At 39.1% G+C, this 10117-nt stretch overlaps 1 pseudogene; it reads left to right on the forward strand.

The window, feature by feature from the left end:
• Nucleotides 1-9453, forward strand: part of LOC129529386 (putative tyrosine-protein phosphatase TPTE) — a 40172-nt pseudogene extending 30719 nt beyond the window's left edge.
• Nucleotides 9454-10117: the final 664 nt, after the last annotated feature.

Consider the following 10117-nt stretch of genomic DNA (forward strand, 5'->3'; position numbering starts at 1 on the left):
CACGCCAGTGGTGAAAACCTAAATGCCTCCAGACATTGCCAAATATCCCCCAGGTAGGTAATTGGGGAGAGGAGGGAAAATTGCCTCTGGTTAACAACTGCTGCTCTAGACATAGTTTATATTGATAAAATTCTGTTTCTGAAGCAAAAATGGATCTTTTAAATTTATTCTTAGATGGACACATTTACTTCGACTTCTACGACTATTATTCTGTTAAGAATTTTTCATCTGTTTCATCAAAAAAGACAATTTGAAAAGCTGTTAAGAAGGCGGGTAAGTGGGCAAAACATGCTTATGATTCGCAAAAATATTTTGTGTTTTGGGACCCATTGACAAGGGTTGATATCTATACTATATAATGTTTTTTATTTTTATGTTGATGAGTGTTTCACAAACTAATGATGATTTTAAACTGTCAGGTTTCAGAAAACAAAAGGCGATACACAAGGGATGGATTTGACCTAGACCTCACTTACGTTACAGGTTTGTGACACTTAACCGTTGATTTACTTGTATTACTTCACTTTTTCTTGTAATTGTATTTTTTTTGCCTCATCTAAGACACATTCATTCAAAATATTCTTTATTCATGAGGATATATGCTACTGTGATAGTGTGACATACTTGTGGTTTAGCCCTGGCAATGGAAGATCTGCATGTCTTCTCAATTCAGGACTACTCAGTTGCAGCATAGGAACTTGAATGGATTTTCAGCTGACTCCATTTGAGTTTCAATTTATTAACCTCTAGTAGTTATTTCTGAGTCCCAAGGATCCCACAGAGACCTCTTCTTATCCTAGAATCCCAGAGAATGAGGTCAGTGCTTTGTAGATCTCAGGTTTTCTGCGTCAGAGGGCTGCAAAGCACCTTGGGAGTTCCCACCATCACTGGTGCCCAGAAATCTTGGATTTTCTGTGGTATTTAAGATAAGAAATAAATTCGAAGAACAGGGGGAACTTCAGACTGAGGCCATCATAAATACATGGCATACAGTTAGAACTAGTGGAGACTTAAGAACTCCATGGCAGTTTAATGGTCATTGTGTTGTATAATTTGTTATTTGATTATCCTGAGTATTAGCTCTTTTCTGTCAACCTCAATCTTAAAAGGTTTTTTTCTGTGAAAATGGAGTCTGATCATGTATAAGTTAATTTTTTTGTATGTTATATGAAATCTATAATAATGTTTGTAATAGTGATGATTTTGACTTTTAGAACGTATTATTGCTATGTCATTTCCATCTTCTGGAAGGCAGTCTTTCTATAGAAATCCAATCGAGGTAAGGGTCTTTATCTGACAAATACTCATTTCTTGGTGAATGTAGACTGTGTAGTCATAAGTTTAATACTGACCCAGATATGGCAGTATTCTTTTAAAAATGTACTCTTTCAAGGAAAAAAATCATAATGGATTGATACCAGTTACAATTGTGCCAGTGGTTACAAACCACCCCAAAACTTACTGGCTTATAACAGCAACTATTTATTTGGCTCATGATACTGTGGTTTGTGAATTTGGTATGGGCTTAACTGTCCAATTTAGGTGCTTGCAGAAAGGATTTCCTGTCTCAACTAAGCTCATTCATGTATCTGTGGGCAGCTACTGGGTCATCTGAGGACTGGCTAGTCTAAAATGACTTGGCTACCCTCGACTGACAGAGCCACTGCATGCTAAATGCACCCCCCAAGGCCCAAGGCCCATCCCATCTGGCACCCACTGCTGCCAACAGCCCCACCCCCTTCACCAGCAGAGCCCCCATTTGCCGCATGCACTTCTAAGGCACTGAGGACTGGCCTGCCTGGTGCCTGCCCTGCTGTTGGCAGTACCCCACAACTAGCAAAGCCACTGCAGCTAGCATGCATATGCCTAAGGCCTGAGAACTAATCTGAATGATGGCTCTCACACCAAGAAAAGCCATACCACTGTCTCCACAAACACTCACCATCAGGCCACTGAGGCACTCACAGACACCACTGAATGCTGATTACAGCCAAAAAAGTCACCTGAAGACTATATTACTGCACCCACCCAGATCCAAAGTCAAAGCACCCTACTCAATGAACACTATAGGAGACAACTATTGGAAAAAGTATTTCTCTGTGAAAACTCCCTAACATTGGAAGAGGCAACTGTTCCCCCAGATGTGCAAAAATCAGTTTAGGGCCACAAGAAACGTGAAAAGCAAGGAAACATTACACCTCCAAAGAAACACCATAATTCCCCATTAACAGACCCTAAATTTAAAGAGTATATCAAATGGCTAAGAAGGAATTCAAAATAATGATCTTAAGGAAACTATGAGATACAGAGAATACAGATAGACAAATCAATGAAATTAGAAAAACAATTTATGATCTTATGAGAAATTCAACAAGGATATATATATCATTAAAAACCAGACAGAGATTGTGGAGCTGAAGAATTTAAGGAATAAAATAAAAATACAATCAAGAGTCCAGGTGAAGTGGTTCACACCTGTTATCCCAGCACTTTGGGAGGCCAAGGCAGTGGATCACTTGAGGCCAGGAGTTCAAGACAAGCCTGATTAACATGGCGAAATCCTGTCTCTAAAAAATACAAAAATTAGTTGGGTTTGGTGGTGCATGCCTGCCATCCAAGCTACTTGGGAGGCTGAGACACAAGAATTGCTTGAATCCAGGAGGTGGAGGTTGCAGTGAGCCAAGATTGTGCCACTGCACTCCAGCCTGGGTGGCAGAGTGATACCCTGTCTCAAAAAAAAAAAAAAAAAAAAGAGCTTTAAAAACAGACGTGGGAGAGATATGGCCAAAATCTAGGAAGCTCAAAGTTTCTCAAATAGATTCAACCCAAAAAGGTCTTCTCTGAGGTGCATAGTAGTCAAAAGTCAAAAAGAGGGAATATTCATCAGGTTCGGTGTCTCACACCTGTAATCCCAGCACTTTGGGAGGCTGAGGCCGGTGGATCACTTGAGGCCAGGAGTTCAAGGCGAGCATGGCCAACATGAAGAAACCGCATTTCTACTAATAATACAAAAAAATTACCTGGGTGTGGTGGTGTGAACCTGTAGTTCCAGTTACTTGGGAGGCTGAATCACAAGAATTAAACCCAAGAGGTGGAGGTTGCAGTGGGCCAAGATCACACCACTGCACTACTGCCTGGGTGACAGAGCAAGACTGTATCCAAAAAAAAAAAGGAAATGTTAAAAACAGCAAGAAAAAAGCATCAAGTCACATATAAGGGAAACTCCATTTGATTAGCAGTGGATTTCCCAGTGGAAACTTTACAGGTCATTAGACAATAAGATGGGATGATATATTCAAAGTACTGAAGGAAAAAAAAAACAACTGTCAACCAAGAATACTATACCTAGTAGAGCTATCCCCTAGAAATGAGGGAGAAATAAAGTATTTCCTATACAAGCAAAAACTGAAGGAATTCATTCCCACTAGACTGACCTTACAAGGGCTGCTTAAGGTGGTTCTACATCTGGAAGCAAGAGGATGATTACCATTGTCAAAACACACAAACGTGTAAAACTCACCTGTAGTGCAGATATAGACATGAGAAAGAGAAAGGAATCAAACTTTGTCACTACAGAAAGTGACCAAACCACAAAGATTAAAAAAAAGAAAGGTGAAGAAAAGAACAAAGGATATACAAAACAACCAGAAAAAAATGAACAAAATGACAGGATAAAACCTAATCTATTAATAGTAACCTTGAATGTAATGTAAACAGATCAAATTCCCAATTAAAAGATACAGAGTTGGCTGCCAAGATTTAAAAAAAAAAAAAAGACCAAACTGTATGCTGCCTACAAGAAACTAACTTCACCTGTAAAGGATCATACAGACTGGAAGTGAAGGGATAGAAGAAGATATTCCAGGCAAACAGAAAACAAAAGCGAGCAGAGGTAGCCATACTTATCAGATAAAAACAGACTTTAAGTCAAACTGTATGAAGAGACAAAGAAGGTCATTTTATAATAATAAAGACATCAACTTAGCAATAAGATAGAGTAATTGTAAATATGTATGTACCCTACACTAGAGCACTCAGATAAACAAGGCAAATATTTTTAGGTCTAAAGGGAAAGATAGACTCCAATGCAGTAACAGTTGGGGCCTTTAGCACCCCACTCTTAACCACTGGACAGATCATCTAGACAGAAAATCAACAAAGAAATATCAGATTTCAGCTTACAGATAGGAATAAGTTCTGGTGTTCTGTAGTGCTGTAGGGTGACTACAGTTAACAATAATTTATTGTATATTTTTAAATAGAGAGGATGTTGAGTGTTCCCACACAAAGAATGATAAATATTTGAGGTGATAGATATGCTGATTATCCTTATTTGATCATTACACATTGTATACAAGTTTTGAGATATCCGTCTCTACCTTATAAATATGAACAAGTATTATGTGTCAATTAAAAATATTTTTAAAGAATGAAGGAAACAGATTTTTTAAATGAAAGGAAAGAATATTACCTGACTTGGCTGAATGGCCCCATGTGGTCTCTCGTTCTCCAGTAGGCTACTTCAGGCCTGTTCACATGATGGCAGAGGCAAGAGTCTGAGGAGTGGCAACAAAACAATGCAAATCCTCTTCAGGCCCAGGCTCAAAATTATATATTAATTCTACCCCATTTTATTGGACAATGCAAATTACACTACCAGTCTGGATTCAAGGAGTAGAAAATAAACTCCAACTCTTGATGGAAGGAATTATAAAGAATTGTGGCCGTTTTTGATAGTCTACCATAGGGAAGAAAGATGGGGATGCCATAACCCAAAATGTGTTTTCTTAGGTTGAGATCCTAAATTATAGTCGGGGCATATTGCTTTAGGCTCTGTGGATGACTAAATTAATTTCAAACATATAATGCTGTTTACTGTGAAATGCCAGCTTGAAAGGATCATTGTTTAATTTTATGTAATTTACAATACTTATTATACCTGAATAAAAGTATAACTATCTAGGGCTGGTATCAGTTGCCGAGAGGTGGAAGGAGTACCTCTCTGCAGTGTGTTAGCTCAGTTCTGAACAGGACAGGGCTGCAAGTTCAGCTACTTCCCAGAAAATGTCCTGGATACCTGGCCTGAGTCATCATCCCATGACTAGAGAACGTGGACGGATTGTTTTATCAAGAAACTAGTGATAAACCAAAGGCTATAGGAATTAAGAACTAGGGCTAAACAAGAAATGTTTAGAGTGATGCAAGATGGCCAATTAGAAGCAGCTGCAGTCTGCAGTGCTCACGAAGAATGAAAAGGGGCGAGGGAATTCAGCACCTTCAACTGAGATAACCAGGTTCTCACATTGGGACTGACTGGATGAACAGGTTGACCAATGGAGAATGAAGACAAGCAGGCAGGGGGTGCGACGGCCCAGCCGGGGGCGGCATGGAGCCAAAGGAACCCCAACTCCCAGCCAAGGGAAGCAGTGAGTGAGTGTGCAGTCCTGCCCGGGAAACCGTGTTTCTCTCATGGATCTTTGCAAGCCGTGGATCAAGAGATCCCCTTGTGAGCCCATGCCACCAGGGCTGTGGGTCTGATACACAGACCTGTATGGAGTCTGGGCACATCAGCTGCTCAGGCACACACAGAAACCCAGGAGTTTTACACACTCTAGCCCCGGGGATCTTCAGCACAGTTTGAAATCTGTCCATACGTATCTCTGGGAAGGGGGCTGAATCCAGGGAGCCAGGCAGCATCATTCTGCAGGCCCCATTTCCTTGACACCTCACAAGTTAAGACCCACTGGCTTGGAATCCTAGCCTGCCAACAGCAGCAGGTTGGAATCCACCTCAGATGGGTCTGAGTTCCCGGGGAGGTGGGGAGAGGCAGCCAGCATCACTGTGGTTCATAGACTCAGCCACTCCAGCCTGCCAGCTATGGAGAATACAGACAGTCTGGACAAGGAAGAGTTCCCCACGACACAGCACAGCTGGCTTGCCAGATCATGACCAGACTACCTCTTTAAGCAGGACCCCAATCCATTCCTCTTCACTGGGCAGGAATCCCTGTAGGGGCTTTAACCACTCCAGCAATGGTTCTATGGACAGAGCTTTGATCTCTCCCTGAAATGAAGCTCCTGGTGGGAGGGGCAGCTGCCACCTCTGCAGTTTGGTCAACTCAGCCACTCCAACCTGCTGGCTTTGGAGAATACAGGTGGTCCGGAGGAGGAAGGATCCCTCACAGTGCAGCACACCTGCTCTACCCCAAAGCAGCCAGACTGTTTTTTTGGATGGGTCCCTGATCCCATGCCTCCTGACTGGGTGAGAATGCCCAACAGGGGTCTCCAGCCACCTCTTGCAGGTATGTGCGGGCTGGCTACAGGTCAGTATCCCCCTGGGATGGAGCTTCCAAAGGAAGGAGCTGGCTGCCATCTTTGCTGTTTCTCAGGCTTCACTGGTAATATCTCCTTCAGAGTCTATGAGGAACCTAAATTTACAAGAAAAACACAACCCCATTAAAAAGTGGGCAGAGGATCTGAACAGACACTTCCCAAAAGAGACATGCATGCAGTCAACAAAAATATGAAAAAAAACTCAACATCACTGATCATTAAAGAAATGCAAACAAAACCACAATGAGATACCATCTCATACCAGTCAGAATGGCTACTATTAAAAAGCCAAAAAATAACAGATGCTGGGAAGGTTGCAGAGAAAAAGAAATGCTGTTGGTGGGTGTGTAAATTAGTTCAACCCATGTGGAAGACAGTGTGGCAATTCCTCAAAGACCTAGAGGCAGAAATACCATCAGACCCAACAATCCCATTATGGGGTATATACCCAAAGGAATATAAATCATTGTCTTATAAAAATACATGCATGCACACATATGTTCATTGCAGCAGTATTCACAAGAGCAAAGACATGGAATCAACCTAAATGCCAGTCGATGATAGATTAGATAAAGAAAATATGGTACATAGAGCGGGACATCTGGCTTCTGAGCGGGAACCTTTGTAGTGCCAGTGATGAAAGAGAGAATTAAATATGGGTGATGCTGAGAAAGGCAAGAAAATTTTTGTTCAGAAGTGTGCCCAGTGCCACACCGTGGAAAAGGGAAGCAAGCACAAGACTGAGCCTAATCTCCATGGTCTCTGGAAGACAGGTCAGGCCATTGGATTATCTTAACATAGAGATTGATAAGAACAAAGCCATCACCTGGGGGGAGGATACACTTGAAGTATATAAAACTATTTATCCTTGCCTCCCCCACTATGCAGATTCAGAGTGTTCATCTTTTTGACTTATTATTTCCTCTTAACAGAGATAGCCAGTTTAATAAATGGATGACTTTGATACCTTCATTTTATTTTTCTCAATATTAAGCCAGTAAACATTGCTCTGAGGGTACCATACTAATCAGTTTTAAAATTTTGTGTCATTTTTGTTGTTGCACAGAGATATATACGTATGTGTGTGTATGTTTCAGAAAGATGTATTTACTGAAAGTTGGATTCATATAGTGGTATTGATTGTATTTTAAATTATAACTACTATTTGTTTTTCATTTTAAAGGTTATACATATATACATATATATATATACACACACACTTATAGGTACACATATATCTTCATTTAAAAAAATAAAGAGAACAAATGAGCCAAAAAAGCCTCCATATTGTTACCAGTTATTTAAAATTTGATATGTTTATCTTTTTCTATCACACATACACACAATCATACTATATACTTTTTGCATTTATTTGTTTACATGGTGCTTAGATAGACTGTAATATGCAGATCACTCTCTAAAGATGTATCTATTCAGAATTAAATTTAAATAAGAACGAATGTGAATTAGATTTAAACAAGAACCATATTAACTGTGAATTAATGATTTAGAACAAATTACTTAAAGTTAGTTAACCAGCTAATTTACTTATCTGATAGCTTTAAACAGTGTGTATTTACAATAGAGACTCATCTGAGTAGGCAAACATACTTGTGGACTATTTGAAAAATCACAGTGGATTAGAACTTGAAATTTGCATACCCTCTTATTTCCTGAATCTCCCCTAGAAGATGCTAGTGAGAGACAAATTAATAAATGTAATAACCATTTTAGGTTCCCCCTAGGAAATAGCTTATGTTGGTGCCATGTAAATATGTAAGATATGTGTTTGTCTTTTTTAGGAAGTTGTGCGGTTTCTAGATAAGAAACACCGAAACCACTATCGAGTCTACAATCTATGCAGTATGTACATTACTCTATATTTTGCTACTGTAGATAGAAAACAGATTACTGCACGTAAGAACATGATTTTGTTTTTTAGATTGCATTTAATCATAAGTATTTGGTAGTGGCAAGGAATGAATTTAAAAATCCCCATCTTGGACTGGCCCCATTTAGTAGAAGGAGTTAGCCCAGCAGCACAAAGTACCATATGAAGGATGTGGCTTTGGCAGGACCAATGAGGCTGCAGTGGAAGCAAACCATTTTAGGGAAGATCTGTTCTAGCGATATTAGGTTTAGGAAAATCTTTCTGTTTTTCTTGCCAGATTGCATTATGAGGACATAGACAATTTAACAAATGAGTCTTCTGACCCATCAGCAGTGGCATGTGATGAGAGCAAGGGTCTAGATGGGAAAAAAGCAAAAAACTGTAGAAAATAGGTTGTAACCCAGTTTAATACCCTGTCTCTCTTGATTTTTTCCTCTACCTGTATACTCAATAGACATTTTCAGGGGGCAAACATTCTGGTCAGCTACATTTGCCTCGTGCGGTTTCTAACTACCCTGAAATAATATAATGAATAGTCTGCTAGAAAGTTAAAAATTATACCTATTAAACAAAAATAAGTTGAGTTTAGGTTATATGAGATGGATAAACCACTACCATCCTTACATTTTTGAAACGCTTGCGTTTATTTTAGAGTGGTAGGAGCAACTTGGAAAGCTCTTTTTGAAGATAGATAAGGAATTCTAATAAGATATGTTAACTTATTCATAACTTCCTCATTTATCATGTTATTCCCTATAGAGATATGACATACATGTTATTTATTTTAGGTGAAAGAGCTTATGATCCTAAGCACTTCCATAATAGGGTCGTTAGAATCATGATTGATGATCATAATGTCCCCACTCTACAGTAAGTTTTATGCTAAATTGACTATCAGAAGAGGGCTAAATATATTGGGCTTGATTTTTTGAAAATATTTTAACTAAAAATCTTAAACTTGAAATCAGTCAGATGGTGGTTTTCACCAAGGAAGTAAATGAGTGGATGGCTCAAGATCTTGAAAACATCGTAGCGATTCACTGTAAAGGAGGCACAGGTAATAACATTTTCCTTTTTATTTCTCCATTTCTAAAGATATGTAAATATACATAAAGTACAAGAACAAGATACGTATTGCTATTAATGTGTATTAATAATTGTTAGCATTTTTAAATATTAGCTCCAAGACTGAAAGAAGGGAAGGAGAAAGGAAAGAGGAGAGGAGGAAGGGTAGGAGATAGGGAGAGAATAAGGAAGGGAAGAAAGTAGGAAAAAAGAACTAAGGAAGGTTGAGCATATTTTCCCTTGTTTTACTAGTATTTGGATTTCTTTATTTTTGGTTTGCCAGTTTATATCTCTCAAAATACAAACAGTCTTTAATTTTAGAATATCAGAGTACTTTTATTTAAGGCTGATCTTTTTTATTTTTAAATTAACAAATAAAAAACCAATATATTTATGGTGTACAACATGATGTATTGATATACGTAAACATTGTGAAATGGCTAAATCAAGCTAATTAACATATGCATTACTCCACATATTTTTCTGTGAGAACATTTAAAATCTACTGTCTCAGCAATTTTCAAGTATACATGATTATTAGCTGTGGTCACTATGTTGTACAATAAATTTCCTGAACTTATTCTTCCTGTCTAACTGAAATTTTGCATCCTTTAATCAACATCTCAGGCTGGGCACAGTGGCTCACACCTGTAATCCCAGCACTTTGGGAGGTTGAGGCAGGTGGATCACATGGAGAAGCCCCATCTCTACTAAAAATTACAAAACATTAGCCAGGTGTGGTGCCATGCACCTGTAATCCCAGCTACTCGGGAGGCTGAGGCAGAAGAATCGCTTGAACCTGGGAGGCAGAGGTTGCAGTGAACTGAGA

This window comes from Gorilla gorilla, chromosome 22 (assembly GCF_029281585.2).
Source record: "Gorilla gorilla gorilla isolate KB3781 chromosome 22, NHGRI_mGorGor1-v2.1_pri, whole genome shotgun sequence".
Taxonomy (NCBI): Eukaryota; Metazoa; Chordata; class Mammalia; order Primates; family Hominidae; genus Gorilla; species Gorilla gorilla.